This window comes from Podarcis cretensis, assembly GCF_951804945.1.
Source record: "Podarcis cretensis genome assembly, chromosome: 9".
NCBI classification, from domain to species: Eukaryota; Metazoa; Chordata; class Lepidosauria; order Squamata; family Lacertidae; genus Podarcis; species Podarcis cretensis.
The window spans coordinates 61,161,003-61,171,739 of NC_137178.1; the positions used below are offsets into that span (position 1 = coordinate 61,161,003).

Below are 10,737 nucleotides of genomic sequence, written 5' to 3' on the forward strand. Positions count from 1 at the left end.
CACAGGCACCAAACCAAATGATTAAGGTTGTCATAGATTTACTGGGTCTCTTGATTTACTGGGTCTCTTGAAAACTCCCAGACTCTAAAACTCCAATAGACACCCACAACTTTCTCTGTTAGCTGAAGAACTGAAAATCACATTACTATTAGAAGCCAGCCACCTTATTAATAACAAGAGAATGATGACATATTATCCACACACCGTGTGCCACCATCATTCAGGCACACCTTACTGCCTCTGCTCATATTTCTTTCTGTTTTATTTCTAAAACAGGGGGTTGGGAAACTAGTTCCTCCCCAGTAAGAACAGCGATGAGATGCTTTAGCAATTACCCACCATGCTTACGGACTGGAGGGCAGAGCCCTTATTCAAAGGCTGCCAAATTATGCACATCCATCAGACAGATCTTTAATTACCATTACAGCAAACCACTTGACACATCTTTAATTAAATCTCTGTCACTCTGGTGATGTACAGTTCTAATCACCCAGCACTCTAAAGATGATGTATAATAAAGGTAGTTGTCTCGATAATATGCAAGCGGCCAGCTACAGACTAGGGATAATGATAATTAGACATTTTCAGGTACATCTTTTGGAGATGAGTGGCTCTCAGGATTGATCTTCTAACTTTGTGGGTCTGTGCGTGAGTGAAAAAGTCTACTCTCTCATATAGGCTGAAATAATAATAGGCATCTAGTTAGGGAGGCTGTGGCTTAAAGAGCCTGTAGAGCAAGAATGGAAAACCTCCAGCCCTCCAGGTGGCAAGTTTTCAAGGCTGAGGCCTAGTGAGCCTGGCCCTTTTGCCTCCACCTTGTTGCTCTACAACCACAGCAGCTTTCTTGAGAGCTGCAGGTAAGGCTTGCTTACCTGCAGCTCTCAAGATAGGAACTTATGAAGCTGCCTTCTTCTGTGACTGGCCATTTGTCCTCCTCCTCCTCCTCCTCCTCCTCCTCCTCCTCCTCCTCCTCTTCTTCTTCTTCTTCTTCTTCTTCTTCTTCTTCTTTACGATCACTCATAGCCGAGTAAGATTGTCTTCCATAAACACAGTTTTAACAGTGAGTCCGTAAGTGACTGTGGAGGCCAATTCTGAATCCACATATCCTTCCACATTGGGGACATACGTTTCCGGGCGGGAGTTGATTACAGTGTGGATTTGCCAAGCGTGCCTTCCTCTTAGCATGTTTCTCCCTTTCGTCTTGAGTTTGAGTGTTTTCAAAGCCCATGACACCTTTGGGAAAGGCTGTTCTCCAACTGGAGCACTCGCAGGCAAGTGTTTCCCAATTGTTGGTGTTTGTACTACAATTTTTTTAAAAAAAAATTGCCTTGAGACAGTCTTTAAACCTCTTTTGTTGACCACCAGCATTACGCTTTCCATTTTTAAGTTTGGAATAGACTAGTTGCTTTGGAAGATGATAATCAGGCATCAGCACAACATGACCAGTCCAATGAAGTTGATGTTGAAAAATCATTGCTTCAACACTGGTGATCTTTGTTTCTTCCAGTACACTGGTATTAGTTTGCCTGTCTTCCCAAGTGATGTGTAATGTTTTTTGAAGACACCATTGATGGGATCTTTTGAGGAGTTGGAGATGGCGTTTCTAAGTGGTCCATGTTTCACAAGCATACAGTAAGGTTGGTAGTACAATAGCTTTGTAAACAAGCATTTTGGTTTTCCTGCGAATGTCCCGGTCCTCAAATGATCTACACTGACTGGCATTACCTCTCCAGAGTTTAAGGCAGGAATTATTCCCACGCCTACCTGCAGATGCTGGGGTTTGAACATGGGACCTTCTGCATGCAAGGCAGATGGTGTGTCACTGTGCTTCACCCCAACGTTGTTGGACTCCAACTCCCATCAGTTCTATGAAGAATGGCCAGGGATAACGGGAGGTGTGTATTCCACACCTGCAAGAAACCACATCAGCCATCCTAGTGCACATTATTCCCCAAAGATGGAGGAACAGAGGACCTGGAGATGATGAGCATAGAAGAGGAGGCAGCCACTGGGTGTTCCAGTGTCAAGCACAAAGGGTCTTTAATAGAGCCATTCCACATCCTGCTTCCTCTGCTCTCTGTTATCAGGGGAGATGCCCTTTCAGGTTCTTTCCTGACTTAGAAAAATTACTTCAAGTTATCATGAGCCATATAGATTGATTTTTTTTTTCCTCCCAGAGAAAGAAAGAGAGAAACTGAAGACTCACAGAAGGAGACTTCCAACACAATGACAGCAACACATTAGGGAAATTATTGCTTGCTAGTGTGGTCATCATTGTTCTTTCTTTGTAGTGACTTGAAACTAGCAGGTTCTAGGCCTTGTCCCGAGCTGAGCAATGCACACAACGGGGGGGGGGGGGATTCCCCGATATCCTGCCATACAGCACAAACCTTTCCAAACTGACTAATGCCTATGTCCTTCTTATAAATAAAGCGATGACAAAAGAGCACAGCTTACATGCTATTTTAAAAGTCACTGGTAGCAATACATGCAGGTTCCCTGGAGAGTGTGATTTCCGACTAATCCGCAAAACATACAATGAAAAGGAACTGGCTTTTGGAGATAATGCAAAAGATGCAGATTCATTAACCTACACTCTCAGCAATGATGGGCACTGCCCTTCTCTTCCTTTGCCCTTCCCTTTCCTTTCTTTTCTTTCTTTCTTTTGTGGAAATGCAAAGTCTCACTTTTCCGTGAGCAGAGCAGGGATGGAGAAGCTTTTTCAGCTGAGGGCAGCATTCCCTACTGGACAGCTTTCCAGAGGCTACAGGCCAGAGATGGGCAGTAGGTCACAGGCCTAATTTCATCCAGGTGAAACAAGAGCATTATGAGAGTTCAAAGACATGTTCCTGCCAAGCAAAAACACTCAAGGAACCCTCCTTGAACAAAGAAGGCAACTGGGGCAAGTCCCAGGGGGCAGGTAGAGAGGCCTAGAGGGCTGAGAGCCATCCTTCTCCCCAATCTAGCCCAACTATGATTCCAGATGCCTCTTCAGGGATGTGCCAGCCACATCTGGCTCTTCTATGAGTGCTATAATCCCTTGCAGTCGCTAGATACTTGATTAATGTCTTATTTCAAAATAGGAGAAATGGATCACTGTATGACTCTGACAGCTTAGCTAAACTTAAGAACCATCAATAAGTGCCAGAACTAAGACGCATATCTCCCAAAATCTGAGAGATTTGAATTGTGGTTTACATAGAGGGAGCTTATTGTGTATAGTGTTTACTTAATTGAAGCAAAATTGGTTTTATATTGTAGCACCCTGCTTGTGGTTAACGCTTAGCTGGAATGAAATATTCAACGCAGCAATAGAGAAATTAAAATAATAATTTATTTGTCAGACAAATAAATATGAGGCACAGTGGTATATGGTTACCAAGCTCTGGCCTGGCCGCCTGCCATTCTGGCCAGCACTTATATTTCCTTAATCCAGCCCCCTTGCTCCTCCTGTGGCTGCCTCTGTCCAATCAGCCTGGTTGAAATTCCTATTGGCTGTTTGTTAGAACCAATCACAAAAGATACACCCATTTCCTCATGCCCTTTTATGGGAAACAAAAAGATATATATTCTTCTATCTATAAATGACAAATAAGTAGTAATATATCTTACATGTGTCTCAACAAGGAACCTTAATTACCAGCTCACCTCGCCCTATTGCCCTCCAAAACAGATGGTTTAATCTCAAATTTTTATCTTAAACAGATGTCAAGGATCTTGAATTCACATCATCATTGAAAGATCTCCTTCTCTTGAAGGTCTTTTAAACAAAGGCCTGACAACCATATGTGTGCTCTAATGATGTTTCCTGCTTGGCAGGGGGGCTGGGCTGGTGGCTGATGGCCCCTGTGATCTCTTCCAACTATATGAAATAAGAATCTAGCATAAGGATTTAACATTTCTTAGCTTCTAATTCCTTTGCATAATTACATTTAAGCCAATATATTTAATACATAACATAGATAGCTTTTTAGAAGAATAAACCTTTTCAAAGTAAAAAGGAAGGAACAGTTTCCAGCCTCAAAATAAGATAGAAAGAAAACCTCTTCTCCAGCCAAGCCAGTTGCCTTTTTCACTGCTCTTGACCTTTCAACCTTAGGAAAATATGGCTCAAGTTTAATGGGAGGCACATGGTTTTATTTTACTATTTACCCACTCTTAATTATGTTTATCTCTTTTTTTATCTTCTGTAATATGTAGGGTCAGTGTAACCTTGGCTGTCAGCCTGTAATTCCCTTTGACTTTGAGAATTGTTTTCTGCTATAAATAAGGGGGCCCCCTTGTCCAGGAGAATAAACATCTTGCCAAGGTTCTTAGGCAGCTGGTCTTCTGCCTGGCATGAACATTTGAAAATCTTTAAGCTCATTTTAAAATACAGGCCCTGATCAAGCCTCAATAAAAATGCAGGCTATGATTAGATGCCTCAATATGGGTGTTTTAACTTGGATTTTATACTGTTTAAATTGTATTGTTTATGGATAAATTTTGATGTATTGTTTTCGATATGGGCCAATGGCCGTAATAAATCAAACTAACTAACTATGAGTGCTATTCACCTCCTGTCTGAAATCAGCTGCTAAGGGGTGCCATCTCTAATTTGGGGTGTTAAGGAGTGGGTGAGATTAGAAGCAAGATTCAGTGGATTGTTCTCGGGTGCATTTAGGATTAAACTGCAAATGGTTTCAGAACCTTCATTGTTGTCACTTTTTTATATCTCATAATCACTGCAGCAAAAATATCAACAGAGGTCAAACAGTCCGAGAAAGAGAGAGAGAGAGAGAGAGAGAATTTATGCACTTGATTTGAATACCTACGACACAGGGCACCTTTTACTGTTTATAACAACACTTTCTCGGATTATTAAAGTGGTACCTTGTGTTACAAACACCTCAGGTTACAAGCACTTCGGGTTACAGACTCCGCTAACCTCAGGATGAGAGCAGAAATCGTGTGGCGGCGGTGTAGCAGCAGCGGGAGGCCCCATTAGCTAAAGTGGTACCTCAGGTTAAGAACAGTTTCAGGTTAAGTATGGACCTCCGGAACAAATTAAGTTCATAACCAGAGCTACCACTGTATTTTAAAAGAAACAAACCAGTAACATGGCCTGTGGTGATCTTCTAGGATCAGGTCAATGTGTAATCTGATAGAATATGGAAGTCATTGCTCCTCCTGTGCCCCTTAAATGGTGCCCTTGCCAGTCCACAGTAATTTCCAGTTGAAAAGTGTACTATTTTTGTTACTTGTGTAGGGTATGCCCAGTCCTGCTTGGCAATCTCGATGCTCAACATGGCAAAGTATTCAGCACTCCAACTTGTTGCGGGCAAGTGATAGAGATGGAATGTCTGCCTTCCATGTATGTAAGTCAAATGAGGCTGAACTGAGATTCTTCAAATGCTGATATAAAAATATATCTTGTCTCTGCTGCACACTGACCTTACTGCTGTGCTATTTGTTTCTTCAACAACACCTGAAAATAGGGGCAGAACAGTAGGTGGGGAAACCCCCAGCACTTGGTGGGGAAGGATCACAACATGTCATGGGGAAGGAAGAACTCGACTGATTTGGAGCTACCATTTGTGGCATCATTCTCATGCCTCTTCCAACATTTAGTTGCTGGGTGGCCAAGGCAATTAGCAAGCTGTTCTGCATGGTTTCCCCGGTGGTAAAATGGGAGCAATAATAACCACCTACCTGAGAGGATGGAAATGAAGACTGTGATGTCTTTGGCACAGTCAAAGTGCAGTATAAATGATTAATCACAGCACAGAGACTGGAGAGACTTAGCAATCTAGTTTACCCTATGAAACTGGGACAGAAAACCATGTGGTTGAACAGCACGACATCTGCAAATCACCCCACTTACCAGAGGTGACAGAGGTCCTTTGCTGGTGGAATTCTGGCTCCCTCTTTCAACTTGCATTGACCTTTTATATTTAACAAATTGGAAACTGCACCGCTCCCCCGCCCCACTAAACCTCAAATCTGGAAACCATAGAAACCAAAGCAAAAGTACAGCTAAGAAGTTCGTCATTTGACTCGCTTGCCGATCTCCATGGAAACGTTTTGGTTGCCTGTTTTAAAATAGGGAAACTGAAAGACTTTCAAAGCAAACACATGACCGTTGCTTGAGAGGCCTATGATGTCACCAGAAAAGCTGTAAGCAGAAGTAAATAATGCAAGGTATTCCTGGAATGCAAAATCCCTCTCACAGCTAAGAGCTATTCATAACTAAGTTTTAAATCGGTAATTATAACAATAACCTTTCTTCTGTTATGCAAGTTTTCAAAGAAAGGTCTGGAGGAAAGACGAAACGCCACTTTTAGACTCAGCCTACTAATTGCGTGCCATGTATTTGTGGAGGCATTTTTTTAAAATAGAAATAATACCACATTTATATTTTCTTGGTGAGTATTATATCTTTGACACCAGGTGATGGAACTGCCTGTAACACTCAATAGTGGACACTTAAAATAGCAGTCCTCATGAGATTTTTTTCTCCTTCATCATAATGTTAGACAGGCTTCACATTCTGTGTTTCTACCAATATGGTGGCAGAATGGTGGGGAAATGCATGATGACAATATGACCTAAGTAAAACTGTGGGTGCTCCCTAGGGAGTGGCGGACTTAATTTGTTAATGGGTTGTGAAGATATCAGAGCCGGATTTAGGTTTGATGAGGCCCTAAGCTACTGAAGGTAATGGGGCCCTTTATACGTCCAGCTGTCCTTTGCCAACAACAAATTGTCACTGTTTTTATGTGTTGAATATATGCTAAATGGTACTTTATGGACCTAATAGGTATCTAAACCCATTTGCACATAACATTTGCAACCAGTCCATGCAGAATGTAGGCACCCTATACATAGAAATGAGCAAACAAGCGATATTTTAGGGAGCAGGCTAGCAGGCGGGGCCCATTACTTACATCATAGGAGCCTACACAACACAAAACACTGTTGCTGTATGTAGGTTTTATTTTATTTGTTTTTTAACTCATATTTTGGAAATGTACATCCAGGTGTTTTTTCCTTTAATTTTTTTGGGGGGCCCAAGAGAGTGGGGCCCTAAGCCATAGCTTGTTTAGCTTATACGTAAATCGGACACTGGAAGAGATCACAAGCCAGTCATTGGCAGCAGTTTCCCCCACCCCAACTTATCAGATTTACCCCCTAGATTTCCAAGAGAAACCCCATGGAAGGTTCTGATGTTACCTTTTCCCCACTGTCTAGTCTCCCTACCAGTGCTGCTGCTGCTCTTATGGGAACAAATGGGTTTTGTCAAGTGAATTTCATTGACTGGCATTCATTTCTGTTGTTTCTTTAGTTCCAGCGAGAGGGGAGGGCTCTAGTAATGTGCATTCTAATCAGGGACACACTTCACTGGGCATTTCCATAGCAACTGAAAACACTTCAACTCTTTTTTACATGTACTTTTCTCGCAGAGTCACTTAAACAGATCCTTTCGTAGCCAAGCTAACCATAAACAAATATTTAGCATCATAAAGGAGATGTTATTCATGGAAAGATGAAAACTGTGGTTCTTTTATGCATCCGTTGTGGATGATGGAATTTTTTTCTCAATTCTAGAAGCTTTGTTTAAGCTTATGCCATACAGTTAATATGGTTTTAGTTGTTTTATCTTGAGCAATTATTTCAGAACTTCTTTCACTTTAATTCTGCCTGTTTGTCCACCTATTCCTTGGGTCCCCAATATGGCACCTGGACATACCACGATGCCTTCAGAAACTCCCTTAGGTGGCTGCCAGTGACTTTTGTCCCTCCCAATTTTATTTTTATCTTTAAAAAAATGAAATTGTGGGTTTTGCCTGTTTGATGAGGCATTGCCTGTTGTTTGGGGGGTCTCTGGGTTTCTGGTTTTGTTTTAGGAGCTATTTGCCTGTTTATTCTGGGGTGGGGGTGGGTAGATTCTGATCATTACCAGTTTTTCTTCTTTGAAATTGTGTTTTGTGGTGTCCCCAACAATTTCTTAAGTTTCCAAATACACTCCTGGGCCCAGAAAGTCTGAGGACTTCCGATCTCATCTAGTTATCTTAAACCACCAGGCTCAATTTGACAACACTGCTGGCATCCAAAATCCAGAGCAAAAATTCTTAAACTGTTTCTGCACTCAGAGGTACAATTTGTATAAAAATGCCATCATAAAAGCATAAACATGTTTTAAAACTAAAGAAATGAGGGTTGTTGTACATCCACATAACACCGGTCTTGAAAGACCTACATTGGCTCCCAGTACGTTTCCGAGCACAATTCAAAGTGCTGGTGTTGACCTTTAAAGCCCTAAACGGCCTCGGCCCAGTATACCTGAAGGAGCGTCTCCACCCTCATCGTTCTGCCCGGACGCTGAGGTCCAGCGCCAAGGGCCTTCTGGAGGTTCCCTCATTGCGAGAAGCAAAGCTACAGGGAACCAGGCAGAGGGCCTTCTCAGTAGTGGCGCCTGCCCTGTGGAACGCCCTCCCATCAGATGTCAAAGCGATAAATAACTACCTGACATTCAGAAGACATCTTAAGGCAGCCCTGTTCAGGGAAGTTTTTAATCTGTGATATTTTAGTGTATTTTTGGTTTTTATGGAAGCTGCCCAGAGTGGCTGGGGAAACCCAGCCAGATGGGCGGGGTACAAATAATAAATTATTATTATTATTATTATTATTATTATTATTATTATTATTATTATCCTGAATTCCCTGGACATGTCCAGGATTTAACTGGCAAAAATAGCGTCCTGCAAAATGTTCAGGATTTTGAGGTTGACAACAGCTTTGTTTTTCCTGAATTTTACTTCTAGAAATATGGCAGCCCTAATAAAATATTAACCATTGAATGTTGGATAAAGTCTGGCAAGTGGCTAGCTGATCAGGTTAAGGGGTGGGAAACAATTAAGATCCATATCTTAATCAGATATAAGATTAAGATCAACTGCTTCTCTCTTATAGGATATAGGTGTTGGCCTGGAAGGATATTACTAATGTATATTACATTTTTGCATGTTTATTTGAATTCATCTGGACTTTATATAAAACAGGAAAATGTTTAGATTATTTTTATATTTTCATACATTGAATCACCCATTTATATATTGATCAAATAATTTTTTTAAAAAAGCCAGCAGAAATATTAACACCATCGGAATAATTTTTAACATGACATCCTCTTCTTGTGTTTGATAAACCACCACCATTTATGGTTTTGAATGGGTGATGCACCCGCCGTTCCCAGTGCCTTTTTGTCCAACTCATCTTTTTCTCTTGGCTTTTTCAGAGAGCCTGTGATTGTTCATTAATGAGATACTTTAGTCCATTCAAGCAGATGAGCTCCCAGGCCTCTACTTGCCTCTGACATTAGTCATCCATTCAACATTCCTTTCTTTCCCAGTCAAATAGCACTGATTGTAAGTGCAGAATCTTTTTAAAAGGGAAAGGTGAGCTTCCTTCACTTTACTGAGGTTTATCCTTTGAGAGATTGCAGAAAACTCTTTCCCACTTCTAAATGCCAAAAAAAGGCTATTGTGTGCCAGACTCGCACACAATTCATTTCAATCCATTCAGAATTCCTTGAGAGCATAAATTTGCTAAAGTTGCTCATTGATAACTTTCTTAAGGCTCTTTTTTTCTCACCTATCCATTCATCCTTTGTTCGGATGCTTTTCCTACCCAGCTGAAAATGACCAGATCATTACTCATTCTTCTCTTTCTCGTTGGCATGTGATTCTGTCTCAGGGAGGAAAGTATCTTCTTTTATTACTTTGGAGTAGGGTCTGCAGTATCCCACCCACAAATGGAGGCTCTGCTTTTCTTCCCAGATTCATAAACCTGAAGTGTGAGGTTTCAAGTGGAGCACAGCTTGAGAAGAACAGGTTGATCCGTGCAAGCTGATGAAGATGAGATCCAGCAGGGTAGCAAGTGGGGAAGAAGGAAAACCCACACAATACCAGTATTCTGGTACCATACAAGTGCAGATCCAGCTATTTGCACTCGGTCGTAACAGCTTTTAGGAGTGACTACAACAAGAGCAAATATTAGAAATCATCATCACCTGGGCTGAGTCAAACCATTTGCCCACCTCTGTCAGTATTGTCTACACACCAGGCAGGGCCAAACTTGGCCCTCCAGCTGTTTTGGGACTACAACTCCCATCACCCCTAGCTAACAGGACCAGTAGTCAGGGATGATGGGAACTGTAGTCCCAAAACTGCTGGAGGGCCAAGTTTGGCCATGTCTGGTCTACACTGTCTGATAGTGGCTCTCCAGGATTCCGGTCAGGATTTCTCTTCCAGACCTACCTGGAGATACCACGAATTGAATCTGGGTCCTTCTTCACACAGTGTAGATGATCTACCATTGAGCCACAGCCCTTCCCCCAGTTGCTCTTCTCTGAGCTTTGCCAGTTTGTCTTCCGTGAAATGGGCATTTGATTGTGTTGTGTGGAGGTCAAACATGTGGTTACACATTTGGGGCTCAGACCCAGCCTTTGCTTTGGACTCAGCTTCTTGCACTTTGTGACTTGTCGTAATCCTCATGGCAGCCATTTTGTGACTAACCACACTCTTCACGGCGGCCATTTTGTGATGGTGCCCTTGATACTTCCTTAGATTTCTAAATGTGCTGGTGACCCCATTCTGGACATTCTCCCCCAGTGGTTTCATGTAGATGATAACGTTTTCCTTGCCTCAGTTTCCAGTGCTGAGAATTCCAGTGTGTATTGTGTTTTTCCCACCCCTG

General features: G+C 42.0%; 1 long non-coding RNA gene across 1 annotated transcript in view; it reads right to left on the minus strand.

Moving 5' to 3' along the window:
* The window catches only part of LOC307223692, a 44,469-nt gene extending 37,169 nt beyond the window's left edge, over positions 1-7,300 (minus strand). The window contains exon 1 of the long non-coding RNA XR_013842202.1: positions 7,240-7,300. This is a non-coding gene — a long non-coding RNA (uncharacterized lncRNA). The remainder of the gene's footprint in view (positions 1-7,239) is intronic.
* Positions 7,301-10,737: the final 3,437 nt, after the last annotated feature.